Genomic DNA, 23802 nt, shown 5'->3' on the forward strand with positions numbered 1-23802 from the left:
AACATCCACGTATCGTCTCATGCGCCAGAGTTTACACCTCTATCCATACAAAATTCAAACGCGGCAACCCCTCAGCACCGCTACCATTGCTGCACAAGAGACATTCGCTAACGATATAGTGCACAGGATTGATGACGGCGATATGCATGTGGGCAGCATTTGGTTTACTGACGAAGCTTATTTTTACCAGGACGGCTTCGTCAATAAACAGAACTGGCGCATATGGGGAACCGAAAAGCCCCATGTTGCAGTCCCATCGTCCCTGCATTCTCAAAAAGTACTGGTCTGGGCCGCCATTTCTTCCAAAGGAATCATTGGCCCATTTTTCAGATCCGAAACGATTACTGCATCACGCTATCTGGACATTCTTCGTGAATTTTTGGCGGTACAAACTGCCTTAGACGACACTGCGAACACCTCGTGGTTTATGCAAGATGGTGCCCAGCCACATTGCACGGCCGACGTCTTTAATTTCCTGAATGAATATTTCGATGATCGTGTGATTGCTTTGGGCTATCCGAAACATACAGGAGGCGGCGTGGATTGGCCTCCCTATTCGCCAGACATGAACCCCTGTGACTTCTTTCTGTGGGGACACTTGAAAGACCAGGTGTACCGCCAGAATCCAGAAACAATTGAACAGCTAAAGCAGTACATCTCATCTGCATGTGAAGCCATTCCGCCAGACACGTTGTCAAAGGTTTCGGGTAATTTCATTCAGAGACTACGCCATATTATTGCTACGCATGGTGGATATGTGGAAAATATCGTACTATAGAGTTTCCCAGACCGCAGCGCCATCTGTTGTTGACAATTGTAACTACTGTAATTTCGAAAGTTTGTCTGCCTGAGAATGTACTGTTGTCCCACGCATATTGCAACAAACGGTGTATTTCTATCGCTGCTCGTTTAGTTTTTATTGCCGTTTCAAATATACCGGTCATTTTTGAAACACCCTGTATGTGCCACAGCATTTAGATATTCTGCTACACATCCCATTATAATCCACGGGAATCCTTAGTCTTCGGCAATTTAATTAGTGACTCGATCTCCTCGTTGTCAGTACCACAGAGCTGTAATTCGTGTAGCAGTCATGGAAAGTCATTTTCTAAGAGATGAATTACTCCCTACAGAAACTAAGTTTTAATTTAATTCAATAGCTGTTTTTAGAAAGTGACTCTGTAAGTGTAACAAAATAGCAAAGCTATCATAGTTGTGGCACTGCTGTCCACTGACCCTGTGTAATGTGTGTGAATTTTACTGAGAATTTTCCGAGAAGAGAAGAGGAAACTGATTTCGAAATTTAAGTGCCGAGACAAGTCATCCACCAAGAAACAGTTACGGTTCTGCATTAATCCTGACAAGATTTGACTGTATGTTTATTGAACAAAAATTTGGAAATTGGTATGATAAAGATAAAGATAATATTTGAATAACACAGTTTGGAAATGGTAGGAGTAAACTTAGTAAAGACTTCTAAAAATTTTTGCGAACAATTCTCATGTAGAAACATCAGACTGGCTAACAGTACTTCAAGAATGGATAAAAACCTGTCTCAACCACAATAAAACATTTATTTAAAAGTGTTACCGGTTTCAGTCAGAATGTGACCATCTTCAGACCATTTATTTGATGACGGTAGGCGGTGGCACAGTGCTGAACGGGACAGGTGTTATAACTCCACAAAGTGAGTTTTTGACATTCATGGAGTAATAACACCAGCTCCATTCACTGCCACTACCTAGCATCGTGGTATAAATCTTTTGAAGATGGTCACATTGCAACCGAAACTGATAAACATTGTAAACAAATGTTTTATTGCAGTCGAAACTGTTTTTAATTCATTTTTAAAGTAAAAGTTTTGTCTACTGTGTGTATTCCAGTGATGTAATGATATAAAAAAATAAGAGAGTTTTATAACAATTATGCATGAAATGAAAGGATGTTTCAATATTTGTAATTAATAAGTTTCAATAGTCTATAATTTAAATGTTAAGCATAAACTACTTTTTGCAACCAAATGTGGTTGACCACAGTGGACTTCTGACTAGGGCAGTTTGCTCAGGTGACTTGCTGAGCCGAGAGCATGTGAGGTGTTTTGGGGTCTTTTGTCAGTGGACGCCAATCTGGTAATGTTGTTTAGGCAGCAAAATGCTACTCGTGCATCAGTGTTGAGTAAAGAATTTTGGAAGTTAATGTTTTAATGTTTAAACTGAAACATATCAGTGTTTCGTTCAGTGGTTCTGAGGTATCAGTAGATGGCATCCTTTTGTGCACGACTTAACTATTTTTTTAGATTCACATACATAGTTTATCCAAAGACTGTAAGTCATTTGGCCTATTTCATTTGTTCTTGTTATAATATTGAACAAGTTCCAGCATCTCGATATCATAAGATCTCATCTTTCATTTTATATTTGGTGTCAACGAATCCTGTGTCGAGGTGTTAGAGCTCGAAATCTGAAATATTGTGAATAAATCAAGTGTTTCAAAAGTCTTGTTTACATTCATCAGAAATGCCCTGATTCCAGTTGTTTAAATATATCACTCAATGTATTTTTAAAAAATTCACTGACTGTATTTCATTGGCTACTTGTTTAAAATTAAAATGTGCACTTAAGGACATAACTGCAATGGTGGACAACCGCTCCCCTCCGTAGATGAACTGTCTGCTACTCATTAGGTTGTTCAGTCACCCCTTTGGTGGGGAAGTAAAGTTGGTTCCTTTGGTATGCACATGGGATACTTATTAGTGCATGCTACTACTGCTTATGTTGCAACTTAAGCATTGTACATATACCTGACTTAACAGTAACAAAATCAGCAGATATGTAGATGGCACATTCATAACATATAATCAAATTGAAGAGCAAATAGAGATGTTGTTATGTAGATTCAACAGCTTTCATAACAACAGCCATTTCACACAGAGAGAACACCAGAAAGATAACAATATAAACTTCTTTCACATGACAATAACAAATACAAAGCAGACCCTGAACATCAATGTGCACAGAAACCAACACAAACAGTCACTGTCACTGCAAATCCCCCCACCACACACACACACACACACACACACACACACACACACACACACACCAACACATGCAAAACAATTTGCATTCACTGCTTTCTTAAACAGAATACAGAAATTCCCAATTTGTGCTGGCGACAATGACCCACAAACACACACAATCAAATAGATTTCACAAAACAATGGCTATGATGAATATGAACTAGGTGCGCTATCACAACACATACCAGAAAACAAAAGCAAACAAACTGACAGGGCCATCAGCCAACATACAAAAACCCAACTGTGTAACTATACCGCAATTCAGAGCCATTTTATACAAAACAGCCAACCTGTTCGAAAGCAGAGGTATCAGGATCATTTCTGCCAACAACAACTTAACTGGTTCATGACATCTCACAATCAACAGAAGAACTGAGCAAATTACAAACTTACAGAGCTATATGCAGTCATTGCAACTACTGTAATACTACAATGATCAAATGGACAGAAATTTTAAAACCCATTTTAAAGAACTTGTTGACCGTTTCAGACTTGATGAACCTAAGAAGTCAGCCACAGCAAAACACATGGACAAAACAGGCCACAGTGTTGCAACAGCATAATTTCAAAAAGAGCTGCAAAATGGCCATCTCGGGGGAAATGGACGAGTCATCCACATTAAAAGTTGAAAAACAAGATCATAAATGAAACAGTGGAGTTTAAGAACTCACATTTCTTGACCAACTTCAATTCAATAGAAAACATATACACATTAAGATCATATACAAACCTAGGTCCGAGCAACACCATTGAAATTCTTTAAAATAAAATTTTATAGTGTCATTTCTACAATAAAATTGTCACAGTCTCCCATTCTGTAATATATGTTGTAGAGCAATATCAGTGATGTGACAGTATAATATGGAGAATGCATCGCAAGTGACTTCCAACAGCCAGGTAGACATACTGATAGGTAGATCAAAACACAGTCTGTTCTGACTGCCATGTTGCTTTGCTCCACAGTCAAGTTCTTTTGCGATATCGTGTTTCGAGTTACCTTCAGGAATTTGTTAATGATGGCTAACAAATTCATAGAAATGGAGGTTGCTGAACACATCGTAAGAAGACAGCCACTTCAGATGAACAAAGTGAGTTGTTATTTAAAATTTTTCCGTGTGAACAGCAGACCAACAAACAAAGAGGCATCGCCTCTTATTAAGCTATCCTTCTGTTTCTCTGCAGGATGCCCACAGCAGCTGCCAAGACTACACACATAAACTTTAACATCTACGCACCCTTGCGCTAAATATTTTTCTACTGCCACTGCAGCTCAATGATGATGCCTAACTTCAAAGTATGTTGCTAATTAAATAATTTCAGTAGTCAACAAATTTTGTGACTGGTATCAGTATTCCAAAAACTTATTCATATTTAAGAAACACACAGTAGCAAAAAGCCTCGTTGTGTATCATTTCCTGGCCACATACGTGTCTTTGTCGTGTTCGCCATTGTGGGTGCTACACTAGGTTTCTGGCATTCTGGCGACGGGGGCTACTGTTCCCCAGGGAGAGGGCTGAGATATCCATAACCCTTCTACAAGTACAAGCAGAGCGAGGGAAAAATGACTGTCCACATGCCTCCTTAAGGGTCCTAATTTCTCTTATCTTCGTGGTCCTTACATGAAATGTACATTTGTGGCAGTAGGATCAATCTGCAGTCAGCTTCAGATGCCGGTCCTCTAAATATTCTCAACAGTGTTCCTCGAAAACTGGGTTCCAAAAATCTCTAACTCTTCCCTCCAGGGATTCCCATTTGAGTTCAAGTTCCCGAAACATCTCCATAATACTTGCAGGCTGATCGAACCTACTAGTAACAAATCTAGCAGCCCACACCTGCATTGCTCCAATGTATTCATTTAATTCTCCCTGGTGCACATCCCTGGCACTCTAGAATAGGTTACTCAAGAACAGGTCGCACTAGCACCCTATATGCTGTCGCCTTTACAGATGAACCACACTTCCCCAAAATTCTCTCTATAGACTCGAGTCAAGCATCTGCCTTTCCTACTACAATCCTTACATGCTCATTCTATTTCAGATCACTTTGCAATGTTACACCTCAATATTTAAACAACATGACTGTCAAGCAATGCACTACTAATTCTATAATCAAACATTACAGGTTTGTTTTTCTTGCTCATTTACATTAACTCATATATTTCTACTTTTAGAGGTAGCTGCTTTTCATCACACCAACTAGAAATATAGTCTAAGTCATACTGTATCCTCCTACAGTCACTCAGTGATGATACTATCCGATACACTACAGCATCATCTGCTAACAGCCACAGATTGCTGCTCACCCTATCTGCCAGATCATTTTTGTATACAGAAAATAACATAGCTCCTATTACACTTCCCTGGGTCACTCCTGATGACACGCTCATCATTGAGAACAACATACTGTGTTCTGTTACTTATGAGCCACTCATGAGAACCTATTCCATATGCTCGTATCTCCGTTAACAGTCTGTAGTGAGGCACTGTGTCGAATGTTTTTTTAGAAATCTAAGAATATGGAATCTACACCCTGCCCTTCATCCACAGTTCAAAGGATATCATATGGGAAAAGGAAAAGCCAAGTTTCACATGACACATGAGTGATGCTTTCTAAAACTGTGCTGACTGAAGGACAGAAGCATTTCAGTATTCAGGAAATTTATTACATTTGAATTGAAAATACATTCAGGAACTCTGTAGCAAATCAATGTTAAAGATATTAGTCTGTAATTTTGTGGATCGGTTCTTCAAACTTTCTTACATACAGGAGACCTTTACGCTTTTTTCCACTCACTTTGGACTTTGAGTTGGGCAGGAGATTCAAGATAAATGCAAGCTAAGTACAGAACCAATGCCATAGAGTACTCTTTGAAACCAACCTGGTGACACTTGTTTTCAGCTGTTTCCCTTGTTTCTCTATGCCAGAGGTACACTACCGCTCATTATTTTCGACACACCCTGCTATTTCAGATTTACAACACAAATCGAACATTATTTCTCACAAAATATTATTATATTAACTTCCACATATATAATACAATCGCAATCATTATATTTCACTTTCATTACAGTACCCTCCTTTGGATTTAATGAATGTCTCACAAAGTCGAAGCATGCGGTCAATCAGTTTTTGTAGGTATTGTGGATCTATATGATTCCACACATCCTTAACAATACTCCAGAGATATTCCTTGCTGGATATATTAACTTCCATGATATATCTGTACACTTCATCCCAGACTATTTCAATGGGATTACAATCAGGGCTTTGAGACAGCCATACCATATCATTCAGTACTTTCTGATCTTCCTTTGATGCAATGTAGTTCTACAGTATGCTGACCAATGTTTTGGGTCATTATCCTGTCTTAAGGTGAACCCTTTCCCTATTAAGTACAATCCACTTCGTATTGCCCGATACTGAAGTATGCAGTGGTACTGCTTCTGATCCATACACCCCTCTATTTTCACTATGTCACCAACTCTATCCCCAGTAAAACATCCCCAAACCATAATAGAACCTCCACTGTGTTTAACTGTAGGTAGAACACACTTCTGGACTACCGTTTGCCCTACAAATCGGCGAACAAATATTATCCTTCTGGTTCCAAAAATCTCTAACTCTGATTCATCGGTGAATAACACCTTCAGCCACTCTTCCAGTGTCCAACTACGGTGTTTTCTAGTCCATTCAAATCTCTTCTGTTTATCTATGGGCCTTAGAAGGGGTTTCCTTACTATGACATATCCTTTCAACCCGATTTCAGTCAGTCTCCTTTTTACTATTGCAACAGATATTGTTGTCGTGTTCACTTCTACCAATTCTGCATGAATTTGGGGCACTGTTTTAAATCTGTTTCTCTTACTGGTAATTCTGATATATTTATCTCACTTTTGGTTGTTTTACGAGGTCGTCCTGGTCATGGTATGTCCTTATTGCTACCTATTGTCTCCTGGCAGTGAAAGGTGTGTTGCACTCCCCCTACAGACACACTACACTGTTTCACAATTTGGCAAATAGAGAAACCTGCTTGTCTAAGTGCTACAATACCAGCCAGTTTTTCTATGGACATCTCCACTCGTGAAGCCATACTAGCAGTGTGCACACTTCAATGTCACGAAGGAACTGAAATGCAGGAACCACACGTTACGTATCTTAGCAACGCTTGTCATTCGCTGCGGACATCACATCACTACAGGGAAAATGCAGGTCCATTAATGCGGCATCTGTCGCCAAATAGGTAAACAAACGTATCAGATAGGTACATAATATTTATGTATACAACATTGTTTGTTGGATACTGTTGTATCTCTATGACCACAAACAAAAATCATGACATGTGTACAACTGTTGTACTATTCCTTTGCTTCGTCAACCGTACCCACGGTATTAGACCTTATCTACAGAATCTAGATGTCATTCATTGGGTGTACTGAAATTAATTAGCAGTAGTGTATCTGTTATTGTATCTTCCATATGAGGGTCTGTGCAGTGGTCAAACTATCTTCGAATGACTCTAAAACTGTCCTTATACAGGACCAGACAACTTCTCCATCACACTCTAATTAAAACTCAATCGAGAAAATATTCTTATCAATGTCTCTTCGATATATGTCCCACGAATTACTGAGCAGTACGTGTTGTTAGTGGGTGTCAATAAAAGGCAATGGAAATGCCTGAATTCTGTTGCTTAAATCGATCGGGTGAAAGCAGTTCGGAATTCTTGAAATCGAGGAGTCGGCCGATAGCATTTGTAGGGTTTGGAGGAGGAGGCTAGTGCTCTCTGGGGTGGAGCTGGTGTTCCAAAGTATTCACCATCAACAGTTACCTTCCAATCCTGGAAAGACTACAACAATAGGAGGTGTATTTCTGTGTGTAGGTGTGAATTCTGTCCAGTCATTTTGCGAACACACATACACTACATATGCGCATGCCTTATATCACATAGCAGATCCATAAATTCCAACTGTTTTCATGGAACCTGAGTGTGGTATTTTTCTGCAACTTTTTTCTTTCTGACTCTAAACTGTTCACCATTTTTGTCTTTGTGTATATTTTTGACACAAGTTGGTATGAACCAGCTGGAGTTGGTGTCATAAGTGTATGCTACGTACACAATCCAGTCCCACTGTTGAATCTCGGATTTATTCCCGACTGTAGTTAGATATGGGGCTTTCTGGAGACTTCTCACATTGTTGGGAGGTGAAGGCTATTTTAAAATGAAGACTGAAAAAGCCATTATTCAACTGAGATTCCATCCCACACCTCTCGGTTTTTAGGCATGCACTTTACCATTAAACCACCAGGTCCAACATGTGCTTGGATAGTTCACCTACAGATTGCAAATATATATATATATATATAAAATGTGACATATATGGTGATATCTTTTGATTGCAATTAATTAGAAACTTAAATTATTTACACAGTCAAGGAACCATAGAGCTTAGTACTTGACATAACTTTCATTGTCATACCTATACCTGCTCCTGAGGAAAAGGTGTCTTGACAGGCAGGCGAACAGCATACTGGGGCCAATAAATAGCAAAAAAATATTGCTTTATGTGACATAGTAAGAACTCAACAGTTTCTGGATTTTATTCCTTTACTTGTACTGTGAAACCGTGCTTCTTGCCAAATTTTACTATTGTAAGCCAATGTAAAGCACGCTATAGGATTTCGCGAGTGGGTTTATGGGTGTCAAATATGTGAAATAAGTGGCCATACTGCACTGACTTGGAGAAGCTTAAATATTTTACATTGCCAAGGAACCATAGTAGCTGACAAAAAATTTCAACTTGGCACACTTGATACCTGTACCCATTCCCAGAAAAAAGGAGTCTCAACAAATGGATCAATGTTGGGGCCACTCCTGTTCCTTATTTATATAAATGATATGCCCTCTAGTATTACGGGTAACTGGAATTGTAAACCCTGACCTTGGTCAGACACTTAATCATTGATCAGATAATCAAACAAATATGAGGAGTCTTCTATTAAAAGAATCCACCGGTTTGGACAGTCACGTAGAGATTATCCAGGCGAAGACACCATTCGAATACGGTGGGGTGTCACGTAGAGTACAAAGGCGAGTCTGAGCACCTAGCGATGCACTGAATGAACAAACAAGCAACATATTCCACATAAGAAGGTGCTAAAATTAATTCTTTAAGGAAAGTTGGTAAATTGAAACATTTAACAGATGTCTTAGATCAACAGAACATAGTTATCACAGCCCTTCAAGAGTTAACCAGGACACTATCGAATCAGGGGGATATCGAATTTGTAAGGGACCACCAGGAGAAAGGGTAATAGAAAATCTTTCCCAATTTGGTGCGGGTTTCTTGGTACACAATAGAATATTTGATTCCATTGACGATCTTTCGTCCAATTCCTCAAAATGGCATTATTAAGGTGGAAAACAAAAGATACACACTGATAAATATTCATGCTCCAACTAATGTTAAAAATAGAACTGACAAGGATGGAACAGAAAAATTCTAGGATGAACTTGATCAACTAGTAAGGACCATACTAGAAACTAACATTAAAATTCTGCTTGGATGCTTGGAGACTGTAATGCGAAGACAAGACGAGAGAAGGAATTTCGAAGGTGTGGTGGGGCGATGGCCAGCTCATAAACTTATGAACAGGAATGAGGAATGATTAATTAAATTTTATGCTACAAATGGATTGGTGTTTAAGACAACAAGGTTTAAGAGAAGATCACATAAGTTAATGACATGGAAATGTCCTAACGTCAAGCTAGTAGAGTTCCAGATAGATGTGGTGATGGATCAGAAATACCATAAGGAAGTCTATTTTAAGTGCTGCATGGCGTTGATGTTTATTCAGACCACCACATTTCTAAAATTAAAATCTAACTGACACCTAAAAGAAAAAGCAAACCTCAAAAGTTAGATACAAAAAGAACATATGATCCTAGTTATAATATTAATAATCAAATATATTACGAGAGATCAAGAATACCTTTAAGTGACAATCTAGAAGCCACTGTCAATTGATTAAAAGCCTTAGCTGAAGAAGTGGCTCCTGTATGGAAACGCAAGAAACATGCTTGGTGGAATGAGGAATGCGATGTAGTGATTCAATGTAAACATAAGACCTGGTTAAATTACCAACAAAAGAGAACTGAAAGCTCCAGGGAGGAATTAATAAATGCTAGATGATCAACTGCCAAAGAAATCAGTTGGTTCAAAAGGCAATTTCATAAGGAATCGCTAAAAATCTATTGAGGATGCTTTTAATCACCACAAAACCAGACATTACTAACAGACATTCAAACAGTACCAGTCGAAATACACTCCACCTACTCTTATGCTGAAGGATACAAACGGAAAGGTAGCACACAACAATTATGACAATTCAATGATATTGGCTAAATATTTCAAACAGTTACTAAATAGTGTGGAACCTGAACATCATTCTGAATCTGACCCGTATCCAAGAAACAAAACACATTTAGAAAGACTTATACCACCACTTCCAGATGAAGTACAAGCAGCGATTAACTCACTTCAGAATTATAAAGCAGCAGGTGAGAACCAACTAGTGGCAGAACTTTGGAAATATGCAAATGTACAAATTATCCTGAACTTAAACATCTTACTGACATTTGGAATACTGAGAAGTTACCAGAGGAATGGAATGTTGCGATAATCCATCCACTACACAAAAAAGGAGATAGATTGGATCCAAATAATTATAGGGGTACATCCTGGCTGGATATTACTTATAAAATTTCTTCCAAGGTTCTGTATTTCAGAATTCATGAACAGCTTGATTGTGAACTAGGCGAATATCAAGGAGGCTTTCGTCCAGGACGAAGCTGTCCTGATCAAATTATTAGTCTCATATGGATAATGAAACATCAAAGGGTCAGGGACAAGAAACTAATGATCACGTTTGTCGATTTTAAAAAGGCCTACGATAGTATCCCTCGTGAATCTCTACTGTCAATTCTTAAAGAATTTGGTTTACATCAGAAACGTGTCAACCTCGTTGCAGTCACCCTTCAAAATACTAAAGCTAGAGTAAGGTTCAGAAATGAATTCTCTAACCCTTTTGAGATCCATACTGGCCTATGACAAGGCAATGGATCGTCTCCATTATTGTTCTATTGGGTGCTGGAGAAAATCATGTGTAAATGGAAAAAGATATGCCCACCACCTGTTAAGACTGGATGAAAGATTCAACTTAACTGCCTTGCATTTGCAGATGATTTGCCGCTGTTAGCAAACAATATTAATGAAGAAAAGGTTCAGACAGAACAAACAGAACGACTAGCTGCAAAGATTGGATTGCAAATTTCGTTTGAGAAAACAGAAATGATGCCCAGCTTTCTCGGTTGACACATCCCATATCATACTCCATAATGATCAAAAAATTAAAATAAAGTTTCAATATCTTGGTGAGATTATTACCTGGAATGTTAATGAAAGAGCATCAGTAGATAGTAGAACATTAGAACTTCAGTGAGCGCAGAGAACAATGTGGCCACCTACTAAAAACAATCTCTCTCAGTAAATGCTAAATTTCGACATTACTCCTCCATCGTTAAACTGGAAGCAACATATGCAAGCGAAACACTATTCCGACCAAATACTCAAGCAACTGACAAATTGCAGAAAGTTGAGATAAGAATACTCCTAACAATTATCAGTAAGAAACATCAAGTTAATGGGCAGAGGAGACTTTTGCCAAATTCAGTAGTGTATAAAGAAAGTGAATCCATATTTGTTAAAATGCAGAAAATAAGGATTGCATTTTTCGGCCACATATCTCACCTTCCAAATACTAGAATCCTGAAGCAACTTTTTGACTACTTCTGGAACAGTAAAACCAAAAACATCTGGTTAAAGAAGTACAAAGTGATCTGGATGAACTGAACATCACCACACACCAAATTCAACAAAGTGAAGAGAAACTGCTTCTGAAGAACAAATACACACGGCTGAGATTCAAACCATCAGAATGGAAGAAATATGTCATACCTGCAGAAGAACGAGCAGCCAGATCACTGCGAATGAAGAAGTTTTGGAAAACGAAGAAATTGCTGACTGCTAAGACCTAAATTTAATCATTGTAGACTCTGTTGTATTATGTTTGATTTTAGTGCTCCAATGTGGGCATAAACTATGTAAATAAATAAATAATTATGGATAACTCTAAAATATTTCTGTTCCTGATAACACTAGCTTGGTAGTAAAGGATGTTGCGTGCAACATTGGCTCGGTTTCAAATAGTGCAGTTCATGAGATAAGTTCATGGCCTGTAGAAAATAAACTAACGCTAAATCACAGTAAGACTCAGTTTTAACAGTTTCTAACACAATTCCACAAAACCTGACATTTTAATTTCACAGAATGGGCATATGATTAGTGAAACTGAACAGTTCAGATTTCTAGGTGTTCAGATAGATAGTAAACTGTCGTGGAAAGCACACGCTCAGGATCTTGTTCAAAGACTTAATGCTGCCATTTTTATGATTTGAATGCAATCTGAATTGAGTGATCTCCCGACATGAAAATTAGTCTACTCTGCTTATTTTCATTCACTTATGTTGTATGGTATTATGTTTTTGGGGTAACTATTCCCATTCTAAAAGGATAGTTTTGGCCCAGAAACAGGTGGTTCGAGCAATAAGTCGTGTAAGTTAACGAACCTCTTGTAGACCCCCGTTCACAGGTCTGAGTATTTCGACATTGGCCTCTCAATATATATATTCCTTACTGTCATTTCTTGTTAACAATATTAGCTTATTTCCAAGAATAATCAGCTTTCACTCAGTTAATACTCGGCAGAAATCAAACCCGCATTTGGATTGGACTCCCTTAACTCTTGTGCGGAAAGGCGTGCAGTATACTGCTGCAACCATTTCCAAGAAGTTACCACTAGAATTCAAAAATCTAGCAGTAATCCATGCGCTTTCAAATCTAAACTAAAGAGTTTCCTCATGGGTCACTCCTCCTATTCTGTTGAGGAGTTCCTTAAAAATTAAGCTGATTCTTACGTTATATTGCTGACTGGGTTTACTGAAACTTATGGCTTGACGTTTTTCAGGCTCATACACATTTTATTTTTATCTGTTATTACTTTTATGTTGTAATGTCATGTACTGACACGTTACAGGACCTTGGAGATTTGCTCCTCAATTTGGTTTTACAGAACTTGACGTGTAAATAAATAAAATAAAAATGGTCGCACGGGTAGGCAGACAGACGGACGAATAACATAGTGATCCTGTATGGGTTCCATTCTTATCAGCTGAGATACGGAACTCTAGAAATGAGGAATTGTGCAGTTTATTAATAATGTAAGGCACATAGGCCCACATTTTGCATGTATTGTTACATATTAGTACACATATTTTGTTTGTGTTGTATTATTGTTTATTTGAGGTATTCCTTGGGAGACGTGTGGCATTAGAATTTTGTCAGCAAATGCCTTTATGTCACACCAAGTACATGACAGAGCTTCCAACTCTACATGGATGTCTTAAGGAGCGCCTCAGAGTAAGAGATATCTAACACTGTCAATGAAAGCTTGGTTGGTTTGTGGGATTAAAGGGACCAGACTGCGTGGTCATCGGTCCCTTTTTCCAAAAAAAATTAAAACCGCCCAAAGAGAATAAAAAAAACAAACAGCAGGAAAGACGTCAGACGACACAGGATGAGAAAGACTCCGACAGAGATCAGACAAAACAAAGTAAAACACACAGAGTGTGACGGTGGTTGGCCGACCATAGAGAAAAAAAAGAGGAAAAGCCAACCACCAAGAACACATTAAAAACTCAGTTTAAAATCAGAGGCTAAAAGCCAGAATCAACGCTAAAAAAAAAAAAAAACACTCAGTTTAAACTATAAAAAACCCCTGCCCGAATAAAACGCAAAACTAAGTCCACCATGGCAGAGTCATCTAGTAAAAGGGCAGGGAGCATGTCGTCAATGAAAGCTACACGCAAAAATGCTTCTGTAAAAACTTGTACAGAAAAGCTGACAGTGAGTACTAAAAGTTGCTCTGATGTATATACAGAGGTAGCATATAACAAGGTACTCTGTTATCTAATTCTGTCGATAACTATTTCCCAGTATGAAGGAGTAAATAATAATGATAAATAATAGTAAAGAATATAGTGAAAAGGAAAACACTTTAAGAGTAACAAAATTTTAATGGATTTTACATACAGCAGACTCTCTCACATGGCAGTCCTGGAGTGTAACATGAATCTGGAATGGAAGAAATTTGGTTTGACAGTTAAAATAGAAAATAATTACTAACACCTTGCTACACATATTTGTAATCAAAATTTACTATATTTTTGTCATCTCATGCCTTGGATTTAGATATCTGGACTGTACTGAAACTTATAATACATGAGGAGACTAAGTATTTGCATCAAGAAATTACTACAGGAATTTATTACCCTTTTCTGTTTGGACTTTGATCGTGTAGCAAATTTATCAAGACTGAAGATTATTTTATTACACCACTGGCTATTAAAATTGCTACATCACGAAGATGACGTGCTACAGGCGCAAAATTTAATCGACCGGAAGAAGATGCTGTGATACGCAAATGATTAGCTATTCAGAGCATTCACATAAGGTTGACGACGGTGGCGACACCTACGACGTGCTGACATGAGGAAAGTTGCCAACCGATTTCTCATACACAAACAGCAGTTGACCGGCGTTGCCTGGTAAAACATTGTTGTGATGCCTCGTGTAAGGAGGAGAATTACGTACCATCATGTTTCCGATTTTGATAAAGGTCGGATTGTAGCCTACCGCAATTGCGGTTTATCGTATCACGACATTGCTGCTCACGTTGGTCGAGATCCAATGACTGTTAGCAGAATATGGAATCGGTTGGTTCAGGAGGGTAATACGGAACACCGTACTGGATCCCAACAGCCTCGTATCACTAGCAGTCGACATGACAGGCATCTTATCCGCATGACTGTAGCGGATCGTGCAGCCACGTCTCGATCCCCGAGTCAACAGATGGTGATGTTTGCAAGACAAAAACGATCTGCACAAACAGTTCGACGACGCAGCAGCATGGACTATCAGCTCAGAGACCACGGCTCCGGTTACCCTTGATGCTGCATCACAAGCAGGAGCGCCTGCAATGGTGTACTCAATGACGAACCTGGGTGCACGAATGGCAAAATGTAATACAGAAAATGTTCGACTGCTGCCCTGGCCAGCACATTCTCCATATCTCCCACCAATTGAAAACGTCTGGTCAATGGTGGCCGAGCAACTGGTTCGTCACAATACGCCAGTCACTACTCTTAATGAATTGTGGTATCGTGTTGAAGCTGCATGGGCAGCTGTACCTGTACACGCCATCCAAGCTCTGTTTGACTCAATGCCCAGGCGTATCAAGGCCGTTATTACGACCAGAGGTGGTTGTTCTGGGTACTGATTTCTCAGGATCTATGCACCCAAATTGCATGAAAATGTAATCACGTCAGCTGTAGTATAATATATTTATCCAATGAATACCCATTTATCATCTCCATTTCTTCTAGGTGTAGCAAATTTAATGGCCAGTAGTGTACATGCGGAAGACAAATAAGGAATAAAATAACATCACTGTTTGTGGGAGCACCTTCCTACAAAGAGCAAGGGTAAGCTATTATCATGGAAAACCTGACAGTCTTATCAACTGACCAACACGTATTTTCAAAATTCAGGGTATCTGAGTAACTACTGGCTCTTCAGACTAGGTTTAGGCACTTGGCAGATAAAACATTTGGCACTGCAATGATTTAAGATTATATTTATTTTGGAAGTTTCATAGATGACAATACATTTGTCTCATTAACTGTAAGAGTCTGCTACAAGATGAGAAGTAGTTAGATTATCACAATGCGAACAAGACGAGTAACTGGCAGAAAGTTAAGGAGAAGTATTTTAGGCATATACGAACCGACATACAAGATGTAATTGGTATAAGCTGCCAAAAAAAAAAAATCATGTTAGTAAATCACAACCAAATGATTTAAAACATCTAGTAAAATGTTTGTCCATTTCCTACAAATGTTCCAGGGAAAAAAAAAAAGTTCGGCTCAGGACAATGTTTTTGGAAAAGTTGACACTGGACAGCGCACACGGATTAGATGTGACTTGTGGAAACATTATGCATAGTAGACTGGAAGAATCCATTAAAGAGAATGAAAAACTAAGGTAGCCTGTCCCACACGTCCTCCAACACAGGTACGCTTATGTAAGCGATCGGTTCGCATTATTTACTGCTGTGCAGGGGCGGTGGCAAGGAGTTAGCTATGGGGCTATGTATTTCAAACACATTTCAACAAAAGAATAAGAGCAGCAAATTGCTTACTATCTAAACCAATAAATATCATTTAACTTAAACACGGCATCTTATTATTTATTAATATACACTAGATGATTATTAACTTAAAAAGGGCATCTTATTATTTATTAATATACACTGGATGATTATTAACGTACGAATACCACCTACAACAATCAAGGAAGCTAAATAGGCCTATGCTGGGTATGCCTACCAACACAAACTGCTGACCCCAGACAAAAAAATTCGAAATTGCCAGACATCTGGGACAAATCGTATTATTTTCACGAGCACACACATTCTGTAGACATGTTACCAAAAACTACTTTAAGCAACACCAAATTTTAACAATTTGTCGGTGGAGGACCCCAACACTCGTTTAGTTAAGCGATATTCCATTCCCCCAAAACCCCCCTAGACCGACTTCTAGGATCACCCCTGCCCCTGCGCATAAAGATATAGCGAGAGTGAATCGGAAACAGGTAGGCAACAACAGATCGCATGGTAAACTAAATACTCATCACAGATTGAACCGTGTTTGATTCACGACAGAATAACTAATTTTCATAACGTGCACACGAGGAATGAACACAATCCATGCCAAGTAGTAGCAACACATTTTCAGTACCACTTTTCTGTAAATGTACGGGCAGGTATAATCGATGATTTAATTATTGGGCCTTACGTTTTACCTGCATGATGGATTCCTAACAATTACCGAAACTATCTAGAGGAGACATTGCTAACAACTTCATTGGAAAATGTTCCATTAGCCATATGTCACAATACATGGTTCCTCCATGGTGGTGCTCCACCCCACACTGGTCACACAGTATGGAGGTTTTGAATGGACGATTTCTAGGACAATGGATAGGATGTTTTTGTGCACATTGATGGCCAGCATGCAGTCCTGATTTAAATCCACTGGATTTTTTTTACTTTTCGGGCCCTATGAAGGGAATTACTTATGTCCAGAAAGTAAATAGTGTGGATGAACTTACACAGAGGATATTCGATGCTGCCAATACCGTGAAGGCATATGAGCACACGTGTGAATGAGTGTGACAAGACTGGGTTCGCCATCATGAAGCACGTGTTGAAATGAATGGCGGGCATTTTGAACACTGGTGTAACACTAAACAATGTAATGTGGGTTTCATTACAGTACTTTTGTAGCAAAGGGAAACAACCTGAATTTAATTTTCATTGCAGTTTTATTGTAAAAAGAGAAAACAGTTGATTGTAATTAATGCACAACAAATTATAATTGGTTCATTTTGTACTACGGGAAACACATTTTATTTTATGTAGCTTTTCTTTACTACCATGGCCTCCTTTATGGTAATGTTGTAAAAGAGAAAACATCTGGTTATACTTAATTCATTGGTTATGTAAAATGGATTATATGTTGTCAACCACCCAGTGACTGTTTAAACTGCTTGTTTCGGTAGTATTTTAATATCTAGACACCACGCAGCATTCTTGTACACGTCCAATGCTTACATTGCTCTGCTTCATCCATTACCTTTCTCTGACCACTGTGTCAATGTCTGTAATAGACAAGAAACGCTGTATGCCGTCAGATGACAATGTAAACAGAAGTGCATCAACTATCAAACCCACAAATATCTGCCTTTTAGGAGTACCAAAATAAAGAATGTGATACAGTGATATCTCAATAGATTTTTTTTGTCAAGCACAATGACATGTACCTGCTGTATAATTATGGCAGCTTCTATCATTTATACCCTGTATAAGTGTGACTGGATGGTGGCCTAAGGACTTTGTGCCCTGATTAGGAGGTACCATTTGTTAGGGTCTATTATGATGAACCAAATGATGTAAAAATTCATAGCGAATGTTAAAATTAGTATTGAGGTCAAGTAATGTTTCTTCTTCCTTCTTTTCATTAAAAAAAGAGGGAGGGGGGTGAGCACCTACACGGTGTAGATTAATGTAGTGCGAAATCTTTCTCCCCTTGCTACAAGGAAGAACCTACGAGGGTAAGTCAATTATTATACACAAAGTAGTTATAAAATTTTATTGTAATCAAACAGGAAACTTAACAAGAACATCATTTTTCGACATAGCCTCCTTGCGTTTCAACACACTTGGTCCATCGTTGTATAAGCCTCCTGATTCCCTCATAAAAGAAGGTTCTCAGTTGAGCTGTGAACCAGGAATGCACCGCTTCTTTCACTGCTTCATCCAAGGCAAATCGACGGCCCCTTAATGCCTGTTAGATTGGACCAAACAAGTGATAGTCAGAACGGGCAAGATCAGGATTATATGGAGGATGATCCAGTACTTCAAATTTGAGTTTCTGGGGCGTTTCAGCAGTGTGGGCAGCAGTATTCAGAAGGGTTTTGTCGTGCAACAACACAACACCTTTTGACAGCAATCCTCAGCATTTGGGCATTTGCTTCGAACTGCAGGCTTTAGCCTGGCAGTAAACATCTCACTATAATGTACATTGTTTATTGTTGTGCCCCTTTCCCCATAATGTTCCAGTATTGGGTCTTGTGCGTCGAAAAAAACAGTAAGCATCAGTTTTCCTGCAGACGGTTGTCTCTTGAACTTTTTCTTGCATGGCGAATTTGGTTGTTTCCATTCCACACCCTGCTGTTTACTTTCCGGCTTGTAATGATGGCTCCATGTTTCGTCACCAATAATGATCTTGTCTAAGAAGTTGTTCCCTTCATTACCATAGCAATCCAAATATTTTTTGCAGGTGTCCAACCGCATTCGTTTAGGCAACTGTGTGAGTTAATTTGGGACCCATCTTGCACAAACTTTATGAAACGCAAGTCTGTTGTGGATGATTACATAGGCAGAACTGTGACTGATTTGCAGACGATGTGCCACTTCATCGATAGTTAATCGTCTATCTAAGAGAATCATTTCACATGAATGCTCAGTGGTTTCTTCATTTGTGGCGGTAAACGGTTGTTCGGCTCCTTCATCGTGTGTAACACTTGTGCGACCATTTCAGAATTTTTTCAATCCATTCCTAGACACTCCGTTGTGGCAAAACACTATTCCCGTACTGTACTGAAAGTCTTCGATGAATTTCGGCCCGATACGCCTTCTGACCACAATAAAAGCATCACTGAACATTGCTCTTCTTTGGTGCAAATAGACAGCAGAGCAGCCAATGAACAAAGTATGCGTCATCAACGTAAAATGACAGTACTACCAAAATAAACAAAAATATAACTAAATTGTGGATAACAATTGATTTACCCATGTATCTAATAGTAATTAAACCCTTTTTTCTCTGCAGAGACACAATTCTTTTCCTTTTTCCCCTGCTACAGACACTGGCTAGTTTTTGGCTGGAATTGCTCAGAAGGGAGAGTCCTCCAGAAATGGTAATGCTAACAGTAATCAAAATGCTTGAAGAAAAGGAACATCCTCTAAGTCTTCTATGAGAGGTAAGTTATTATTTACTGATGTTGGTGCCTTAACAAGTGTAGATTAAGGTTTTTTGTGAATAAATGATTAGGTCTCTCCAACAACAAATTACATAAGAAGTTCTTATGTTGTATAAGTTAAAATGGGTTTTGTATATTTCATCTGCTACATGACAAAACTGGGATTACACTGTTTTATACTGGGTGCAGTAATATTAATTGGTATGGATTTTCAGGGAAGGTTAATTTAACTTACTTCACGTAGTTACATTAATTGCTTAACCTGGTTTAACTAAAAGATTAATGATTAAGCAAGACATGCTAACAGCTAATTGGCTCTCTTTGCAGTGTAGTCCACAGAAGTAGTGAAACAATGTCAGTACAAATAGTTTATGATCAGGCTTATTACAGTTTTACCACACTTACTGAAGTCAAGGAAAATAACCAGTTTCTGACCTTAAACATATTTTCTTCAATTCCTTTTACTTAAACTTTCATGTTAATTATGTCTGCTTTTTAAAAGGCACACGTTCCTGATACATAAGGTAAACATATGCTTTTTTTTCTTGCTATTACCATTTCTTATTATTTTCCTCATCATTACTATCATTTTCATTTTATTTTCAAAATTCACATAACCACTTGAGTCTTACGGAGAGCATGTTGTTTGTGAGCTGTTTGCATCATCATAGCTGTTTCCGCTATGTTCTTGACAAGTAACGGAAACAGATGTGATGATTAAAACAACGCACAAACAACATGCTCTCAGCAAAACTCAAGTGTACAAACAATTTTCTCAGTTCAAAATCAGAGAAATGGCCACTGAAGATCTGCCTCATTCCAATCGCCCTTCGACTGCTCGGAGCGAGGACAATGTCAGCAAAATGCGTGATCTGATTAACAAAGATCTATGCAGGCAACTGACCAATTTGAGGACATGCCAGGGTTGTCCTGGAGCTCAATTCAGAGCATTTTGACTGTTGATTTGGGGAGGTGTAAAGAGGCAGCAAAGTTTGTGCTGAAAATTATCACCACAGATCAAAAGGATCATCACGTTTGAGCCTGTCACAAACTGAAGGATACATTCAAAGACGATCTAAACTTTTTCAACAAAATCATCACAGGTGATGAGAAACAGTGCTATCAGTATGATCCAGATAGTACGCAATAGTCAATTCTATGGAAGTTAACTGGCCCACATTGTCCAGAAAAAGCTCGGCAAGTGAAATCGAACGTGAAGACACTGTCAAATTTTTTTTTTTTTTTTTTTTTTTTTTTTTTTTTTGCATCAAACGGATTGCACACTCATAATTTGTCCCTCAAGACCATACAGTGAACACCAACTCTATATGGAAGTTATGAAAAGTCTGCACAGGAGTTTGGTGTGAAAACGTCCAACTTTGTGGGATTCCAGTAATTGGTCCCTGCATCTTGTCAACACTAACACACACACACACAGCTCTCAGTGTTCACCAGTTTTTGTCCTCAGCAAAGACGACTACCTTGACCCTGTGCCTTATTCGTCAGATTTACCACCCTCTGACTTCTTCCTGTTCCTGAGGATAAAAAGAGACTCTAAAGGGAACTTTTCTGCCGATATCAAAGATGTAAGACGCAGTGTCACGAAGGTATTAGCACTTCACAAAGAGGATGAATTTAGAAGGTATTGCCAACATTGGAATAAACATTTGGACAAGTGCATTGATGCTAATGGAGTGTACCTAGGAGGAGGTCAAGGTTGTGTTTGAAAAACAATAAAGTAAATGCTTTCTACAAAGAAATTCCAGTGATTTTGGGGTCCCCCCCTTTTGTATTCACTAGTCCCACCCACCCCCACCGTGTCACATAGAACTCCTAGAAACAGCTTCCTGAAAATGTTTATGCACCCTTCTAAATGTTAGTTATTACTGCCAACACTAAGGCACTGTTTCTCACCTGAAATCTTGGTTGCGGTGGGAGATTGCTAAGCAATACGGCTAGGGATATAAGTCAGGTCAAATGGCAACAACGTGGTTGAAGATAAGTTGGGAGACACTAAAAATGTGGATACCACACTAAGAATGTTTACAATTTGAGCATGAAAAACTTTGTGATTACTGAAAAGAACAGGCCGCTTCCCATATACTCCATTCTACATTACACAAAATGTAATCAATGTGTGTGTGTGTGTGTGTGTGTGTGTGTGTGTGTGTGTGTGTGTGTGTGTGTGTGTGTGTTTGTGTGTGTGTGTGTTTGGGGCTGACAGGTGAAAAGGTAATTTCACTGATTAGCAAGGACACTGCAATGGGGTTTGTCACAGAGTGAACACTATTTGATCATGTGGTGCAATGCAGTGCTATTTTTCCCCATTCTGTTTTGTCAGCTTTTTGGAACAGCAGATCTAGTGCTGTCCATTGCTTTATTGTGATCTTGTCCCCTTGTGACTATTTAATACAAAATGTCAATTCCTCTTCTTAGTACTGTCGAGGCTTAGGACTACTATTACATATCTTATCGTCATCATTATTAAACGTGATATATGATACCAATATGGATAATGTAGAAATTATCACCCGTGCTTCTGGTACCTGTGGGCTAGTTTATAACAAATCGCCAAAAGATTTTGACATCAAAGTGTCAGGTATTTATTATTTTTTATTTACAGTATATACCCACAGACTAAACAAAAAGTAGGCCTAACAAATGTAATATTCTGTTGAAGCACAGGTTATTTGTTTTTCAAATAACAAGAGAAGCATTTTTTGAGATTGCCATGAAACTTCAAAACTACTGTTGCTAGAAATCTGAAACTGATGTTAACATAAATGACTTAGATCGAAATAAATTCACCGAATCCAAGTAACTTGACATCAGTTGTTACAATACGGATGTCCTACCAGATGGTCACGTGATAATTTGTGCCGGATGGAGACTCGAACCCAGTTTTCCCACTTATCACATGTGCTCGCCTCAAGATTAGGCTGTCTGTACTTGCCTCCCAGACCGACCAGCATCTATGGTGTCGGGATGAGGACAACGTAACGTATAGCAGTTTGTGTCGATCCAAGAGGTGTGCACAGATAGCTTCATTCTAAGGCAACCACTCACGATAAGCAAGGTATCTGGGTTCTAGTCCCAGTCCGGTGCAAATTTTCAAATGTCACCAACAGGTAAAACATTAGTACCTAAAATAGCTGACACCAGGTAATTCACATTCAGTTAATTTATTTTGATCTGAATTCAAGCGGCTGTTAATCATTATTAACGTAATACTCCATACTGGTGCAGCCCCTAGATTATAATGAATAGCTATGCAGTCTTATTCCCACTAATGCAGGCATACAGAATTAAGCTGCAGGCATTCAGTGATGAAAGTAAGACTACAGTATAGGAACGCAGTGTTTGGATCGGTCCAGGAGGTGTGAACAGATAGCCTAATGGTAAGAGGAGTCCTTGCGACAAGCGGGAAATCCGGGTTCGAGTCCCAGTCTGGCACATATTTTCATATAACACCAGAAGGTACAGCATCTGTACCTAATACAATGGTACCAAGTTATTCCTATTTAGCGAATTAATTTCAAACAGTTGTCAATCACCAGCAACATAAATAATGTAAATGTCTTGGTTTGAGCTTTGATTAGAAATCTAAAGTGATGCTCAATTTAAATAAATGAAAAAAAAAAATAAAAATAAAAAAAAATTAAAAAAAGTTTGGTATGTGTCAAAAACAGTCCTTTTGTTTACATACGAGGGCGGTTCAGAAAGTAACCTCCGATTGGTCACAGTGCGGGTTGTGGGGGGAGTAGCGACGCCATCTGTGCGTTCACGCACTCAACAGGTCAGTCGGCATCAAGCCGTGGTCGAGTGAACGTCGTACCTGCGCTAGTTTAGTTTTTGTGGCAGTTTAAATGTGTGCTGCAATAGAAAACCCCGCCAAATGTGAAGTGCGTGCTGTCATAAGGTTTTTTACAGCCAAAGGATATT

General features: G+C 38.7%; 1 long non-coding RNA gene across 1 annotated transcript in view; it reads right to left on the reverse strand.

Moving 5' to 3' along the window:
• The window catches only part of LOC126427200 (uncharacterized), a 52106-nt gene that overhangs the window by 25099 nt on the left and 3205 nt on the right, over positions 1-23802 (reverse strand). The window lies entirely within an intron of this gene.

Source organism: Schistocerca serialis, chromosome 11, assembly GCF_023864345.2.
Source record: "Schistocerca serialis cubense isolate TAMUIC-IGC-003099 chromosome 11, iqSchSeri2.2, whole genome shotgun sequence".
Lineage (NCBI taxonomy): Eukaryota > Metazoa > Arthropoda > Insecta > Orthoptera > Acrididae > Schistocerca > Schistocerca serialis.